Source organism: Haliotis rubra, unplaced genomic scaffold (assembly GCF_003918875.1).
Source record: "Haliotis rubra isolate DU_JTF1 unplaced genomic scaffold, ASM391887v1 Scf531, whole genome shotgun sequence".
NCBI classification, from domain to species: Eukaryota; Metazoa; Mollusca; class Gastropoda; order Lepetellida; family Haliotidae; genus Haliotis; species Haliotis rubra.
The window spans coordinates 633,923-652,795 of NW_025767226.1; the positions used below are offsets into that span (position 1 = coordinate 633,923).

At 42.8% G+C, this 18,873-nt stretch overlaps 1 long non-coding RNA gene across 1 annotated transcript; it reads right to left on the reverse strand.

The window, feature by feature from the left end:
* Nucleotides 1-68: 68 nt before the first annotated feature.
* LOC124253094 lies at nt 69-12,869 on the reverse strand. The gene is made up of 7 exons (XR_006892094.1): nt 12,770-12,869; nt 3,816-3,916; nt 3,427-3,510; nt 3,142-3,251; nt 830-957; nt 557-647; nt 69-428 (listed from the first exon to the last, which is right to left on the reverse strand). It is a non-coding gene; the product is annotated as an uncharacterized LOC124253094 (long non-coding RNA).
* Between the last annotated feature and the right edge of the window lie 6,004 nt (nt 12,870-18,873).

The following is an 18,873-nucleotide window of genomic DNA, read 5'->3' on the forward strand; positions in this document are numbered from 1 at the left end:
TTTTCTAAAATAAATTCTAACTGTTCCTCTATTTCCCTGATGATCTGCCTTGAGGTTGTCACGAGGAGTTCTAAATTTTAAATTTTTTACTTTCCCAATCAGCCAAAATAGTAATCATTTTCTAAAATAAATTCTAACTGTTCCTCTATTTCCCTGATGATCTGCCTTGAGGCTGTCACGAGGAGTTCTAAATTTTAAATTTTTTACTTTCCCAATCAGCCAAAATAGTAATCATTTTCTAAAATAAATTCTAACTGTTCCTCTATTTCCCTGATGATCTGCCTTGAGGCTGTCACGAGGAGTTCTAAATTTTAAATTTTTTACTTTCCCAATCAGCCAAAATAGTAATCATTTTCTAAAATAAATTCTAACTGTTCCTCTATTTCCCTGATGATCTGCCTTGAGGCTGCCACGAGAAGTATGATCTCCTGAAAGGATTAAAAAAAAGGAATTGGAATTAGAATAAAACAAAGTTAGGATTACTGGTTAATTGTCGCGTCTATAAAATTGAATGAATGAAATGAATGAGTGAAATGACTGAATGAATGATACTCACTTGCCTCGGATTTGGTGTTTCCACCCAGGAGGGCGAGTTCGGTGACGTCGGAGTCGGTGCTAGCAAACACGTGGTGTCTCCCTTTCTCTCCCTTCAGAGTAGAAGTAACAGAACAAATTTAGAATTATCAGAGACCGTATGCATGGTATCGCGCAGAACAGAAAAAAAGACTACCATTAAATCAAGTGAATGCTTTCTATGAGTTGGTTTAAATGTGTATACCGTGCATTAAAACCGATTTCTATTTGTAAATGTAGTAACATGTGGACTTACGTTGTCGGGGTCTCTCCCCAAAAGAGAGACGTTTTCTCGCCCTTTTTGGCGCACTCTCCTCTACACCCTCCATCCAGGAGGGCGACTTCGGAGTGGAGTAGGGAGTCAGTGTGTCTCCCTTTCTCTCCCTTCAAAGCAAAAAGAAATAGAACAAATTTTGAATTATATGTTATATAACGTGGTATCTTACAAGAAACCTTTGAATAAAACGCCTAAGCAATCAAGACTATCGACAAATCAAAGCGAAAAATGTATACGAGTATACAGCACATTAAAAGCAATTTCTAGATGCAAAATGTAGTAAAATAAAACACCACTACCACCAGACATCTGGGACATCTAAGACTGGAGTCGGACCGTTTACTGGACCTGTCACTATCCAGAAACACTTGGAAGACCTATCATACAGCGTTACAGTCTTTCAACGAGTTCAGAGTGTCACATTGTCTCCCATCTACATGGCCGGCACCACTTGATCATATTATGTATTACTTGTCAGCATTGTCATTGCAGGGTAAATCGTCTAGAACGGCCAACGCCTATATCTCAGCACTGGGAACCTGGCACAAGTGGCACGACATGCAGGATGCATCCCAACATTTCCTGGTGCGGAAGACGCTCTTAGGATTCAGCAAAGCAGCTAGGGCCAAAGAGAGTCGACGCCCGATCACAGCAGAAATATTATTATCAATTTCCAACGTTCTTCATATTGTTTGTTCTTCTGTTTACGAATGCAATCTTTTTAAAGCAGCATATACACTGGCCTTTTCGGTTTCTTCAGGATAAGTGAGTTGGTACCTACCTCCCTTTCTGACACGTCGCATAGGTCTCTCACTATTCATGATGTAAAGATTACAGGTAACGCAGCGGCCATGCATGTCACACCTCAATATTCTAAGACTGATCAAACAGGTAAAGGTACTTCTATCCACACCAAAGCTATTCCATATTCTCCGCTATGTCCCGTCGCTGCCATTGTAACATATTTAAAATCGCGACCGACTGCTTCCCCTTATCTTTTCCTTCACTTTGATGGCAAACAACTAACTAGATTTCAGTTTCAGGCAGTGCTGCAGAAAGCCATCAGTCATCTTGACGTGGGACATCTTAAATTCACTTCTCACTCTTTCAGAATCAGGGCTGCTACTACGGCAGCTATGAACAGTGTTGATGCAGAGACCATTAAGAGATCTGGTCGATGGTCATCTGATTGTTATCTCCAATATATAAGAATGTAAACTGCTTCAATAATTATAATGACAATTTGCGTAATCGTTGTAGGTGTGTGGGTAGTTGGTGACAGCTACCTAGCCCGAGCGAGACCTGCGCTGGCGGACACCCTCAGCAGCGTGGCCCCGGTGGAGTGGCGTGTCAAGGGGGGCTGGACATGGCGCCATGACAGGCCGGCAATAGATGATCTGATCGCCAACTCAGCCAGTCAACACCGGATCCTAGTATTACACCTGGGCTCAAATGACCTCGGAGTCACCACAGGCCGGGAGCTCTTTGAGCAGATCAAAGAGCAGCTACTCTACACTCGGTTGCGGCTTCCCCACACCAGGCTCCTGTGGTCCAATATGTTGCCGCGGTGTTGCTGGCGATACGCTAAGAGAAATTAAGTGTGTTGAACTTGGCCGTAAGAAGCTGAATAGGCGTGTTGCCAATCTCATGAGGACAATCGACGGTGAAGTCATGCACCACGACTTTATCTACCCAGGTGTAGATCACTACATCAGTGATGGGGTACACTTGACTCCCGTCAGGTTGCACATTTTCTGTGATGACATTCGCTGCAGCATAAGTTCATCATAAATTCATTTATCTGGTACTTTCATTGGCAAACTTGGTGGAGTCCTCCTGTGTTTTTCCCTCCATCATTTTACATTATCAATTCTACCAAAACATAACATGACATAACACTTTCTACTTTATTTCGGTGTGGATGGCGCAGCACTTTCAGTGCTCGGTGGCGAGGTACGGGGGTGGACGCGGGACCAGTCTCTCGCTCAATTTATACCTCGCTGCTGCTGCTAGGCTGTCTATTTTCCAATAGAGGCTTCTTCCAACCTTCGGGTGGTCAAAATAGCATTTTAAACATCGCCGCTACCTGTCTCGTCTGTTCAGGGTCCAACGGAGAGCAGGTCATTAAATCGCTTTGGCTTGGTCCCTGCGTCCGCCTTCACCTTCCACACCTGGCCTTTGTTAATCCAATTCTCTACTTTGTTATCAATTTGTTGTTAAATTGTTTATAGGAGAGTCGGACAATAATGTTATTGTGTTTCCCGAAGTAAGACAAATACCAAAATACTCACATAGGAAATGAAGAATTCATTCTGAATGCAGACAATTTGATCACGAGATGTACTTAAGTCGGAAGCCAAAACGCAAGTGACGCCAAAGTCGCGTGTCTCCCTTTCTCTCCCTTCAAAGCAAAAAGAAATAGAACAAATTTTGAATTATACGTTATATAACGTGGTATCGTACAAGAAACCTTTGAATAAAACGCCTAAGCATCGAGACTATCAACAAATCAAGCGCAAAAATGTATACGAGTATACCGCGCATCAAAAGCAAAATGTAGTAAAATAGCGACTTACACGGGGGATGGCACTTCTCCCTTGTAAGAAAGACGCCGCTTGAGCGTCTTCACTCATGGACGTACAGGAGTGCTGCTCCAGAGACTACAAATGAAATTAAAATGAAAATAAAGGGCAAAGATGAACACGACTCGTTACAAATTGTAATCTAATGATCCTTCGTTCGTAATTTTTGTTGTTGACATTACATTCTAATAAAACTTACCTAAGAAATGAAACAAAAAGTACTTATGGATAATTCAAAGTTGTATCCAGCAAAGACACGCTGTTAAACAAACAAAAAACATAGGAAAAAGCAGTCAAACCAAATTAATTGCAATTAATAACAATGTTATAATGTAATAATGTTATCGTGTTTCCAGAAGTAGGACAAATACCGAAATACTCACATAGGAAATGACGAATTCATTCTGAATGCAGACGATATGATCACGAGATGTCCTTAAGTCGGAAGCCAAAACGCAAGTGACGCCAAAGTCGTGAAGAGGTACTATAAGAAGATTTCAAGTTTTAAAAATGAAATGGTCTGTGCGACGTTGCCATTGGTTAAAAATGTTATGAAATCATGGGGTACGGCCAACGCAACTCGTGTTGTAATTAGCGTTCACGAAACAAAGACATCGTGCTTGAGAATATTTCGCTCAGATGATGACGTGCATGCGTGTGTATGTGTATATGCGGCTGCTTGTACTAGCCCAGACTGAAGCTGGTTTTATAGTGCTAACCCACTGAGATATCATGCTGCAGTGAAGCATGAATACCCCACTCAGACACAGTATACTGACTCCGAGCCGACCAGTCCTTGTTGTACCGAACGTGTTTGGTAGCACCAATGAATAAAAAGTTCGTTCAACATTGGAAATAATGCAAAAAGTTTCGTTTAAATCGATCCATTAGAACTCCAGTTACAGTCATCAAGCTATTCACTGTCGTAAATTATAGGTACCGTAATAATTTTTTTTAAATGCGCCGTATTAACGCTCTCAACTAAGAAATATTCTCACGACCTTACCTTGGGGGTCGGTTTCCAATTTTATTTGAATCATTTGTTTTTTAAACAAAACACGAGTATTTATACGAACCTCATCGTCAGATACGAGCTCGTTATGACGTTATCGCTTTCGTCATATCTCGTAGTTATAGACTGATAACTCCAGTAACAAGTGTGCCAGCTGAACGAGGATTTAGCTTACAAAACAGGATCCACGCCGCCAGTCGTTTACAATCGACTGTCCCAGCGCAGACTGAACAATTTGATTTTTCACACGCTGTGAAGTTATTCAGAGCAAATAAAAACAGGAAGATTTGAAGGTGTGAGCATTTTATTTTTATTTTTTCAAGTTCAGGTTATTGTATGGTACTGTTGAAAATCGTAACGTACCGAAAATATTCACTGCTGTCGGTTCACTGTTCCGGCGGTTTGAAAAGTTAGTGGAGACACTAAGTATCACTGCGCATTTATTTAACTGAATTTTTAATCTGCAACATTTTAAGGTGTCATTTCGGCCCTCTGATGCCTGGTGTTTGTATATCTGTACTTAATGTTTTTGTACTATGTAACACATGACTGTAGTAAACTAATAAACTAAATAAACTAAAGACATGTTTATGGCAACCCGCTCAGTCAGTGCTAGCACAAGCTAGACTGTATTCAGGTGATTCAGCCATTAATAGACCAATGAACCTTTCAGTTTTAACTGTGAATTTCCGCTTTCGCCAATTCAGCTCAAGCAAGTCTAGAAATAGACAAACACTCACATCCAAAGATGATGGCAATTCATATATACATATGTTCATTGGTCATCATCAACCTTTGAAATATTATACATAATATCATCAGAATGGAATACTGGTATTTTCTTAGAAACATCTATTTTTGTTTACATGAATCAAAATGTTCATGTTTCATTTACATATCGCAACTGCCAAATACCGGAATTTATTTTCTGCAATAGAAATTACATGGTACTTAATCATTGTTTAAAGTACAAGTGAGAAAAATACAACCCGGATATAACACTGTATAATTGTATAAATGGACTCATTTGAAAACAATGAAATGTGACTGTTTCTCAATCTTCATAACATGGCATTCATGTGTAAGGAAAATTTAAAAGGTGAGCATTTGTTTGGTCTAACAGATATACCATCAAGCTCATGGTGCACAATACTAAAGAAGCAACCTTGATGTTATGTAGCATAACACTCTTAAATATTTCTATTTCAAGATTAAATCAACAAAGTGTTAAAGTGATGTAAAAGAATTACACATGTACACTACATTTTAGTAGCTAATCAAAATATTATATATACACATGATACATAAGACGCGCCTAAACCAAACTGATGACCCTATGGGAACTACACTTGTGTTTGCTGTGAATTCCTGCACAGTTACTCTCTTTTCAAAAATGAAAGTGTATTCTCAATCATCTAATCACAGCTGCCTAAAATGCCTCCTAGTTGGTCTGTGAACTGTTTGCACCCCTCCTCCCTCAGCTGCCAGGAACCCCCTCCCTCCCCCACCCCCCTTCTCTACCCATCCCCAGTGTCTGTGTCTAACTGGTAACTGGTTGAACATTTAAGCAGTTATTTCCCGTGAACTGTTCACTGAAAAATGTTATCCTCCTTGACATCAAAGATATTCCATGTATATGGTGAAATCAAATCTACTATAGAGAAAAGTTTGATTGAGGTACAGAAAATAACTCCAGAAACTATGCAAGTTCCAAGAGAATGAGGTAAGTATGCAAGGTTAATAACAATATATTTTGTTTACCAGTCTAGCATTATAAAGTGTCATAATGTTAAGAGTTTACATGGGGAGTTTCTTCAGTGTTCATAGTTTTTCTCTATGAGGTGGGTCCATTGCATATATATGCTCATGCTGTTGACCATTGGATTGTCTGGTCCAGACTTGATTATTTACAGACCACCATCATATAGCTCGAATATTGCTGAGTGTGGATAAAACTAAACTCACTCACTCTATGACGTGAATCTTGTCATGTTATGTCACAGCCTGATAGAGGGAAACTTCAGGTAAGAAAATGTAATAAGTCTTGCCTGCTCCTAGATCCTTGATCCATGTTTCTACATTGATGTGTAGTTATGTAACAGACTAAATCTAAGAAAGTTCTCAACAGCCTCAAAGTTAAATACATATTCATATACTTCATGTTTGGTATTGCTTAGGTTTAACGTAACTAAATGCATCTGCCATACGTATTTATTCTTTAAAATGTCCATGGGTTATAACAAATGAGGTCGTGAATATAATAGGTTGGTGGGTAGTGGTCAACGTTTCTTCAAACTCACCAATGTATGTCCAGCTAAAAATGTACTCTCCTTACTGTGGCAACAGGAATGAGCGAAGAGAGTCACACAGTGTTTCTCCAGAAAAGTAAAGGGAGGATTTGCATCCCGTTATATACCTGTCAAGGTAACTGAATTAGTAAATGATAAGATGCAGTGCTCAAGTGAAGATGTTTAGTTTAATGTTACACTTTTTAACTCTCTCCCACACCGGTTTGGTAAGATAAAGTATTTGATGATATTGTTATAACTAAAATTACTGAAATGTTTATAGACACCAAGACAAATCTCCCCTCACTCACTCCTCTCACTCCATTATACTCACTCCGTCCATTGCCCTCCTCTCCACATCATTCTGCTCCACCCACTGGCTCACTTGACTCCCTCCATCTACTCCACTCCAGCCGATTCAAACCACTCACTCCGCTCCACTTTGCTCCACTTTACTCCATTCTACTCACTCCGCTCCACTAGATATCACTCATCTCAACTTGACTGCACTCCATTACGCTCAGTCCTCTATGCTCCGATGAAATCGCTTGCTCCACCCACTCCACTCCCCACGCTCCGCTCCACCTACCTCACTCCACTAACTCAGCTCACTTCAACCACTCAACTCCAAACCACTCCACTCCACACCACTTCGCTCCGTTCACACCACATACTCCAATCACCCCATACTCAGACCGACTTCCCTTCGCTCAGCTTAACACCATTCGCCTCTGCTCCGGCTCCGCCACCACTCCATCCACTCACTCGCCAGCTGTGCTCCGCCTCCACTCCACTCTCGCCAGCTCCACTCCCTCACTCACTCTGCCTGCCGCTCAGCTCCACTCCCTCACCTCGCCTGCTCTCCTCCACTAAATACCAATCACTCTACTCGACTCCCCATATTACTGCCTCCGCCACCTCCACTGAACTCCGATCCGCCCTCCACTCACACCGCTTCAACCACTCGTTCTCTCCCACTTTCGCCTCCACTCAGCTCTGCTCTAGTCCCCTGCTCCACTCCTCTCAACTCACACCGCTTCAACCACTCACTTCGCTTCTACTGCCTCTCTGCTCCACTCCTCTCCACTCACACCGCTTCAACCACTTACTTCCGGCCTCCACTCCTGCTCTCAGTCCCTCTGCTCCACTCCTCTCCACTCACACCGCTTCAACCACTCACTTCACGCTTCTACTACCTCTGCTCTCTAGTCCCCTGCTCCACTTCCTCTCCACTCACACCGCTTCAACCACTGCTTACTTGGGCTTCCACTAGCTCTGCTCTAGTCCCTCTGCTCCACCTCCTCCCTCTCACACAGCTTCAACCACTCACTTCGGCTCCTCCACTCAGCTTCTACTACCTCTGCTCTAGTCCCTCTGCTCCACTCCTCTCCACTCACACCGCTTCAACCACTCACTTCGCCTTCCACACAGCTCTGCTCTAGTCCCTCTACTCCAGTCCTCTCCACTCACACCGCTAGTCCCTCTGCTTCAACCACTCACTTTCTCCACTAGTCTTCTTGCTCTAGTCCCCTCCTCCGCCTCCCTTCTCTCCACACACACCCTGCCAACCACTTTACTTTCGCCTCCACTAGCTCTGCTCTAGTCCTCTACTCCAGTCCTCCAACTCTCACCGCTTCGCTTCACCACTCACTTCGCTCCACTAGCTCTGCTCTAGTCCCTCTGCTCCACTCCTCTCCACTCACACCGCTTCAACCACTCACTTCGCTCCACTAGCTCTGCTCTAGTCCCTCTGCTCCACTCCTCTCCACTCACACCGCTTCAACCACTCACTTCTGCCTCCACTCAGCTCTGCTCTAGTCCTTCTGCTCCTCCTCTCCACCGCTACACCAACCACTCACTTTTGCTCACACTGCTTCAACCACTCACTCCAACTTCCTCTCCACTTCAGCTTCACTCACTCTGCTTCCACTAGTCCTGCTCTAGTCCTCTGCCTCCTTCTCCACTCACACCGCTTCAACCACTCTCACTCTCAGCTCCACTAGCTCTGCTCTAGTCCCTCTGCTCCACTCCTCTCCACTCACACCGCTTCAACCACTCTCACTTCTGCCACACACGCTTCAACCACTCACTTCGCTTCCACCAGCTTCTGTTTCTAGTCCCTCTGCTCTCTCCTTCCTCTCCACTCACACCGCTTTAACTACTCTCACTTCGGGCTCACACCGCTTCAACCACTCTCACTTTCCTCACTGGCTTCCACTAGTTTCTGCTCTAGTCCTCTGCTCCGCCTCCTCTCCACTCACACCGCTTCAACCACTCACTTCGCTCCACTAGCTCTGCTCTAGTCCCTCTGCTCTGCTCTAGTCCCTCTGCTCTGCTCCTCTCCACTCACACCGCTTCAACCACTCACTTCGCTCCACTAGCTCTGTTCTAGTCCCTCTGCTCCACTCCTCTCCGCTCACACCGCTTCAACCATTCACTTCGCTCCACTAGCTCTGCTCTAGTCCCTCTGCTCCACTCCTCTCCACTCACACAGCTTCAACCACTCACTTCGCCCCACTAGCTTTGCTCCGTTCCTTTTCTCTCACTCCTCTCCACTCACACCGCTTCAACCACTCACTTCGCCCCAATAGCTTTGCTCCGTTCCTTTTCTCTCACTCCAGTCAGCAATAATCCTCACATCACCAACTCTGCTCCAATCAACTCATTCCACTCCAGTCAGCAATAATCCTCTCACCACCAACTCCGCTCCACTCAACTCATTCCGCTCCAGTCAGCAATAATCCTCTCACCACCAACTCCGCCTCCACTCAACTCATTCCACTCCAGTCAGCAATAATCCTCTCATCGCCAACTCTGCTCCACTCAACTCATTCCACTCCAGTCAGCAATAATCCTCTCACCACCAACTCCGCTCCACTCAACTCATTCCACTCCAGTCAGCAATAATCCTCTCACCACCAACTCCATTCCACTCAACTCATTCCACTCCAGTCAGCAATAATCCTCTCACCACCAACTCCGCTCCACACAACTCATTCCACTCCAGTCAGCAATAATCCTCTCACCACCCACTCCACTCAACAACATTCCACTCCAGTCAGCAATAATCCTCTCACCACCAACTCCGCTCCACCCTACTCATTCCACTCCTGTCAGCAATAATCCTCTCACCACCCACTCCACTCAACAACATTCCACTTCACTCCCTCTGCTCCACTCCTCCCACCTCATGCCTCTCCACTTACTTTACCCACTCAACTCCAGGCACTCCATACCACTCTCCTCCACCCAATCCTCTCTCCTCTTTCCCCTCCAGTCAGCTCCTCTTGCATCACCCGCTCAACTCACTCTTTCAACTCTGCTCCACTCACTCACTCATTTCCAACACACCCTTTCAATCACTCACTCACACCTGTAGTCTGTCGTACAGACCCTGAAGCAAATATATCCAAGAAAGCCCACGCAAGTCTAGAAAATGTGGCAAGTCTAGATTTCCTCAGCTTCAGGAATGAAGAAAGTCTCAGGGCTCCTTTTCATTATATCATATTTTTACTATGAACTTTTTTTCAGTAAAATATGTTCCTTTCAGAGACTAGTTGTTAGTCTATCTCACCTGCAACTGCCATTCCTATTTATTAAAAATACTTTCCATGGTTTTTAAGTTTGTTGGTGGGCATTTTCTTGTGAATGTTTTTGGTGCAGATATTTTATGCAAACATGGTACATTGATCGTCTTTCTGGGTATTGTTTACAGTGCAACAAGACACCACAATTTGCATGTAGTACTGAAAGTCGCAAGTCATTTTCTGATTCAGAAATTCAAGAACCTGAATTACAAGCATCTCAACAATATAAGTTCAGATATGGAGTCCATCTCAAGTGTTGTGACTTTGATACAGTGGAGCAGAGGGGGACAATAAGGTTTATGTTAATTTCCAACTCTGTGGAAATGGAAAACTGCAAATGTAGGAATAACTGACAAAATGACTTTTAAAGTTTTGCAGATGCCATATCTTCATTATGTCTCCAAGCTACCATGTATGGAGTTTCATGTAACAATAGATATACATTAAGCAGAATTTCTTTTTATTTATTCTATATCTTGTGAGAATTTTACTGGATTAAGATTTCCTCAGGGCTGAGGATGCCATTACCAAATAACATTTCAAACTTCAAACTATTATTACTAGTCACATGTCCTTGACCAGAAGTGGGATAATACCTTTAAAACCTACAGCCCTTAACAGTACTGCTACTGTTTAATACTGATGTCTTCCGCTTCCTGTGCTCAGACAATGAGCCGGACAATTTGTCCAGAAATTGTGTTTTAATGTATAGTTTGGCATGAAATGCATGTGGACCCGTTTTTTGGTAAATATCTCTTCATCCAATGACCCAATCTATCTCAAACTGTGCAAGTGGATGTTTTGTCAGACAACCTAATCACATTGTAAATCACCGATTTTATGCATTTGTATTAAAGAATCTGTCTATGTAACTGTCAACTAAATAAACAGCAGAGCGCAGAAGGCTTGCAAAGGGAGGGAGCCAATGACCTGTAACAGCGGCAGTGTTGGGTCATAAAGGTCAACGTTCCTCAATGTAGGTCAGCTATGCTGATGACCCTGATTTCAAAAGAATCTAACTTTGGATGCCTACCTTTTTGTACAAGGTTTTGTTTATTGGTTGTTGGTTTATTTTTCACAATTGTTAGCACGATGTTCTCTTTCATGCCAGGAGCAAAAGTTGTACGTTTCATGTAATCCGACACCTTATAAATCGGTTTGCTACGTTTGCTCTCTTTTTAAAAAAAATTAAACACATTGCTAATTAAACTTTTAGCATCATCTGAATAAGCTTTCATGATAACAGCTAGAAGTAGTCAATGTGAATGATCCAAACGGTCTATCACTGTGCAGTGCACAGGTAACTATCATGAACTGCACGTGCATTTACCTTTATGACCCAACACTACCGCCAGGGATAGAAATACTTTTTTTTCTAAGTGTGCCTTAGGGCACCAGACAAATATTTTAGGTGTGCCTTTCAGAAATTGAGTATGCCCACATGTTTTTAGAATAAATGACAATGATGATGATAATTTGAAATTTATTGTTAAAGAAAGAAATTGGTTTATGAGCATTCAAATATGTATGGTATTATTTAATTTGGAAAAAATAATTGTTTTGGCGATTAAATGACGTGATTAAAATCAGGCGTGTCAAAAGGGCACCGAGAACATTTTTTAGCTGTGCCATTTCAATAATTACCGTGCCATGGCACACTAATATATGGGGTATTTCGAACCCTGACCGCTGTTACAGGTCATTGGCTCCCTCCCTCTGCAAGCCTTCTGCGCTCTGCTGTTTATTTTGTTGACAGTTACATAGACAGATTCTTTAATACAAATGCATAAAATCGGTGATTTACAATGTGATTAGGTTGTCTGACAAAACATCCTCTTGCACAGTTTGAGATCGATTGGGTCATTGGATGAAGAGATATTTACCAAAAACGGGTCCACATGAATTTCATGCCAAACTAATAGTTTAAAAGCCTGACTGTACCCGTGTACATGGAATGACTGTTGATTGTGTTGTTGTAAACTGTAGTTATATTGCTTTGTGGATATTGTACGTAAGCATCAGTCACTTTTCTCATTAATGTTTTTAGCGGTATGTAAAAGACAAAAACAATTAACTCCCTTTTATCTTACGGAAGTACCTGCACATGTGTTCCCATGCTCAGTTTGAATGTAACCGCCGATGTGCGAAGGATGATTTATTAAAACTTTTAACCCCAACTTGGATGCCTCTGTCGTTCATGAGTAAGAAGTACGATGTCAACAGATAGCCTGGGTAATTTTAAAAAAAATGATATAAGGTTAATATAGAAGTCTCTATGGGAAATCATTTGGTGTTGTGTAACCTGCACAACATTGCTGACCTCCCCTCTAGGTTGTACATGTGTTCAAAGTGGGTGACCTCCCTTAAATCCCCTGGCTTAAAGTCAAATTATATTATACGAAAAACATATCTTTTCACTCCTTGTTAAAATTCAGGGGCGGAAGACTTACCTATGCCGCATTTACTGACGTTTGAGTGCCACCACTATGTACGACCTCTCGGCGTCAGGGTGAAACTATAAAATAGCGCCAACACGGATTTTCCGTTGAGAGCGCGGCTGAAGGTATTTTTAGAAAAGACTGGTTTCCTCAGCGACCTGGTCCCCCGGCGGCTGACTCATTATAGCAAAGGCAGTGTAGCGCCAGCGCAGAATGCCCACAGAACCAGGCTGACACCTCAACCGAAGCCGGGGGCCAGTCTGTGGTATTCACTGTGACGCTGCACGTTGCCAAAACACAGGGTTCAGAGATCACTCATCACCAAATCAATACTACGATGTTAACTACGCACAATGTAGATTTTAAAAGTTAACATATATACTTTGTATATTATTATTGTTATGAATTTAACCTCTATTTATAAGCCGATGTCAACACTGTTTCAAGTCATACCAAACCAAGCAGATGAATGTTGCAATGTTCTCTGTTTTTTGCCAGAAAGCCCTTTGTCTTGGTTTGAGCAACAGTCGAGCTCTACACCATGGGGAAACTTTACACAATACGGAGTACGCTAGTGAACTTGATGTGGGGAGAAAGCCCTTTGTCTACTGGTCCCAGACGTTTACAGTTTTGGTCAAACCCACGAGTTCAGGTTTGGTGCTGACAAGCCTAGACACCAGATCGAATCTGTGATCCGAACCCAGAATCACATTTTTTTAAAGACGCGGCTCATTGGTGGGAGACAGCTCTGTACATCGATATTACTGGGTATCTCTGGTCGCAATGTGTTCGTCCACATTATGGACTCCCTGATGTAACAGCTGAGACGGATATGACTGGGACGGTGGGGTAGCCTTGTGGTTAAAGTGTTCGCTCGTCATGTCGAAGACCTGAGTTCGATTCCCCACATGTGTGCAGTGTGTGATGCCGATTTCTAGTGTCCCCTGTCGTGATACTGCTGGAATATTGCTAAAAGCTGAGTAAGACTAAACTTACTCGCTCACTCACTCACCGAAAAGGCATGTCGTAGTTTATCAACAGAACGGAACAGATGAACACATGTTCATTTCACACCAAGTGTACATGATGTTACGAACCTGGTCTGCTTCGAGCCCGTAAGTATATCGCCTACTTGTTTTTACTGCATAACCTGTAGTTTTGTGTTGATCTTTGCTGCGCGAGAAACGTTGTTTTGAATAATATTGTAGTAATACCAGGTATGTCAGCTTGATGAGTGGGGAAATCACGTGACGCAGGTACTCGACAGGTACAACTCAGGTGAAACAGACGAGCACTACTACTACTACTACCACCACCATTACTCCTACTCCTACTCCTACTCCTACTACTACTACTACCACCACCACCATTACTTCTACTACTGCCACTACTACTACTACTACTACTACTACTACTACTACTACTACTACTACTACCTACCACCACCACCACCTACCACCACCACCATTACTTCTACTACTACTACTACCACCACCGCCATTACTTCTACTTCTACTCCTCCTACTACTACTACTACCACCACCACCATTACTTCTACTTCTTCTACTCCTACTACTACTACAACCACCACCACCACCTTTACTTCTACTTCTACTTCTACTCTACTACTACAACTACTACCACCACCACCACCACTACTACCTACTACTACTACTACTACTACTACTACTACTACTACTACTACTACTACTACTACTACTGTCGGGACTGGTGCAATTGGTTGCCGACCCTTACGGAATGTAAATACAATATATGTATCAATACTGTAGATAAACAGGTCACAACAAACAAAACCTAAAACAAGAACACTTAACGCCAGTTGTTCATTTTACACGCAAGTGGACATAATGTTGCGAACCTGGACATGCCTGGGCATCAACAGTTGGTGGATCTACAGGGCGATGATCAGCGGTTGGTGGAACTGCTGGATGATAATTCCCAGTTGGTGGAGCTACTGGGTGATGATCAATAGCTATTGGAACTGCTTTGTGATGATCAACGGTTGGCGGAACTGCTGTGTCGAGCGTCGATCATCATCAGCCAGTAGTTCTGCCCACTCTTGATAATCACCTACTAGTTCTTCCAACAGGCGATAATCAACCATCAGTACTAGTTCCGCCGACCGTCGATCATCACCCACTGTTCATCACCAACCTGTACTCTCTCTCTCTCTCTCTCTCTCTCTCTCTCTCTCTCTCTCTCTCTCTCTCTCTCTCTCTCTCTCTCTCTCTCTCTCTCTCTCTCTCTCTCTCTCTCTCTCTCTCTCTCTCTCTCTCTCTCTCTCTCTCTCTCTCTCTCTCTCACACACACACACACACACACAGAGAGTCAAGCAGCGCCAAGTAGATTCACCAACCATTAATCATCACCCAGCAGTGTCACCAACTGTCAGTCATCACCCAGTAATCCCACACACAAACACAATATCGATCATCACTCAGTTGTCCCCACTGTCGATCATCACCAAGTAGTTCTCCCCATTGTTGTTGAACACCCAGTAGTTCCACCAACCGACGATCATCATTCAGGAGTTCAAACAACCGTCAATCATCACCCAGGAGTTCCAACAATCGCCTGTCATCATCGAGATGTTCTCCTAAATGTTGATCAGAACCCAGTAGTTCCTGCAATTGTTGGTCATAGTCCACCAGAGTTCCTTCCACTTTTCATCGCCATCCAGGAGTTCCCTCAACCATCGAACATCACCCAGTCGTACCATCAACCGTCAATCATCATCCTGCAGTTCCGCCGAGCGTCGATCATCACCCAGTAGTTCTCTCCACTGTGAATCATGACCCAGCAGTCCCGCCGAGCGTCGATCATCACCCAGTAGTTCTCCCCACTGTGAATCATGACCCAGCAGTCCCGCCGAGCGTCGATCATCACCCAGTAGTTCTCCCCACTGTGAATCATGACCCAGCAGTCCCGCCGAGCGTCGATCATCACCCAGTAGTTCTCCCCACTGTGAATCATGACCCAGCAGTCCCGCCGAGCGTCGATCATCACCCAGTAGTTCTCCCCACTGTGAATTATGACCCAGCAGTCCCGCAGAGCGTCGATCATCACCCAGTAGTTCTCCCAACTGTGAATCATGATCCAGCAGTCCCACCGAGCGTCGATCATCACCCAGTAGTTCTCCCAACTGTGAATCATGATCCAGCAGATCCATCAATTGTCGATCGACACCCAGTATTGCCACCGAGCGTCGATCATCACCAGTAGTTCCACTTGTGTATGTGTGTGTTTGTGTGTGTGTGAGGTTATCTCCCATTTGACAGACACCCATTTGGCAGACACTGAACTAGAAGGTTAATTAGGGTAACACCTACGGGTATAATGGAACAATCCACTGTCTTGTGAGTAGAGCAGGGTGAGCCTGAAACAGGTTCGTTACTGAGAAGTTTGATTGTGGGTAAATAGAACTTTGTTGTGATTAAATGATAAATGATATCTCTTCTCAAAATTGATTTTACTACCAATTACTATCGAATATAAAAACAGGTTTGTCACTGAGAGGTTATATTTTGGTTATTGATAGAAAAGCCCCCCTCCCAATAATAGCATATGTACAACAGAAGTTAATTGAGAAAACGTTTTGTTGGAGAGATATAGATATGTACATATTTGAAAACATTCTGATTTGTTGTAAATGAGACACCTGCATTGCCATGTAAGATACGATTAATACCAATCAGTGTTCTAATTTTAGCAATACTTTCTTAAGATTGTAACAGTTTATGTCTTTGAGTAGTATACAATGGATATTCAAGGAAGTAATGAAAAACATTCTCACATCCATGGCCACATTGATATGATGCGTCATTTTTTTTTTAAATTATTCCAAATAAATCGTAATTAAGTGCACTCGTCATATATCTTAATATTGTGTGCAAAACATATAACTTCTTTATTCCATATGAATAATATTTAGGTTCACATTTGTCTTTATTTGATTTATATGATACAACAGTGTCGCAATTTCTAATAGAGAAGCTAATGTTTTCAATATGATGATGCCGACTCCCGTTAGACTAAAAATGTTTATGAACATAAACTGTTCAAATTACTGTCTTTTCATCCATCTTTCAAAATAAATAATATAGCTTCAGTTTGTTCCTGTGTTTTTATTTGGACTATTCCAATATAATGTGCAGGTAACAGGTAGTAGATAATCTGTTCACTGAACCGTAAATGTTGTTGTTTTAAGGTGTCTGCGAACTGGCTGTCTGCGTAATGGGAGGACACCGTGTGTGAGAGAGAGAGAGACGGGGTGGGATGGTGTGCATGTGTGTGTGTGACGGAGATGGGATGGGGGTGGGTGGGTGGTAACGGTTTGTAGAACTGCTGGATGATGGTCAATCGACAGTGGGGAGAACTACTGGGTGATGGAACTACTGGGCGGTGATTGACGATTTCCTCAAGGAAATCTCTGTCCAGAGATGGTCGTCTTTCTTGAAATCATTTGCTTCTTAAATGTCGTGCTGCATTTACCTACAATCATAACCTTAACACTGGAAACACCTATCCAGAAAGAAAGAAAGAAAGATCTATGAGAGTAGGCAACATTTGCAGGTGTTACGTTGGTTAACCATGTAAACTGTGTGGTGTTCGCGGTTTACTTTTTTGTAATACATAAATAGACACACACTCATACATACATACAGACACAAACAAATACACATACATACAGACATGTGTACACACTACACACACACACATTACATATCTCATTATTATGAAAATGAAAAACGTAGCCCTCTCCACTCATTCGCCCATTTTCCCCAATGTAAAATTTATGAGACAATATGGCGGACCGGTGATGCTACTGCGCGCGAGCGCGATAACCCGGCTTAGTATCCCACGATGCAACGTTTACGTGCATTTCGACGTTATTTTCGTTTACAGCGACAAACGTGATTATTTCACGTCGGTTCAACCGTAGAAATTACAGGGATTTTTTACAGTGCAATTATAGACTGGTGATGAGGTCAATACCCGTTTCATGGACCCACGAAAAGCAATATTGACCCAGTAACAACTCGTTTTACATGACAGTGAATGTAAGGCACCAAACACCAACAACCACTAGCAATTTGAGAAGGGTGGATTTTCAAAGATCAGGACACACTAAAACTTTTAACAATAGCAATTTGCGAAGGGTGGATTTTCAAAGATCAGGACACACTAAAATTTGAGAAGGGTGGATTTTGTCCATATTTTGTTAAGAAGAGGTGGATTTTGTCCGGGATGGCAATTTTGGGGTGGATTTTGTCCGGGTGGACAACAACCACATCAAAGTACCGTCGCTAGTCATGTTTATGTTTCATCTTGTTCAAGCTACTCAGTATCGGGGCTTGGGTTGGAGTCAGTATGCTTTTCTGTCGACGACCACGAGACCGCATCTAGACCAATCAGGTAGCCAGGAAAATATGCATGCATAATAATAGCTTGTATATGTACGCAAGTCATTTGTCACATATATCATTTATCACACACACGTGATTTGCCACACATGTCCGTTTTAATCCATGCTGAGTCCTTGGAAATACACTTAGCACTGCAGCCTCTCAAAAGTGAAGTAAAATAAAAGGACACTCGACTGTGATCGAAACCCTTCACTGACCCATGTGAACCCATGCTGACCCAGGTATAATCCTAATCAACCGTTAACCAAAGTCAGATCATTCTGACTTAAGGCTTATTGGGGGGTTGACCTAAGTTCTAAATACTGACTGAGTCCCCCGGTGTGACATAGTCCAGTTGGCAGCCTCAACGTGATGTCCTGAAAAGTTTGTTGCATTTTATGATGATAATTATTATTCTTAACCTGGTGTGGATAATATATTCTTGCTCTGACATGTGCACGGAAAATTGAACTTTTGATTTAATACTGAAGAATAAATAATGCACCCGTGGTAATGATTGTGCATCTCATTAGATGTTATATTCATACAATACGCAATAGTAGCAGTGGGGTAGAAGACCCGGGTTCAATTCCCTACATGGATACGATGTGACAAGCATGTTTGTAGTGTCAACGCCACCTGGAATATTGCCAAAAGTGATATAAAACAAAACTCTCAATAAAACGGAAA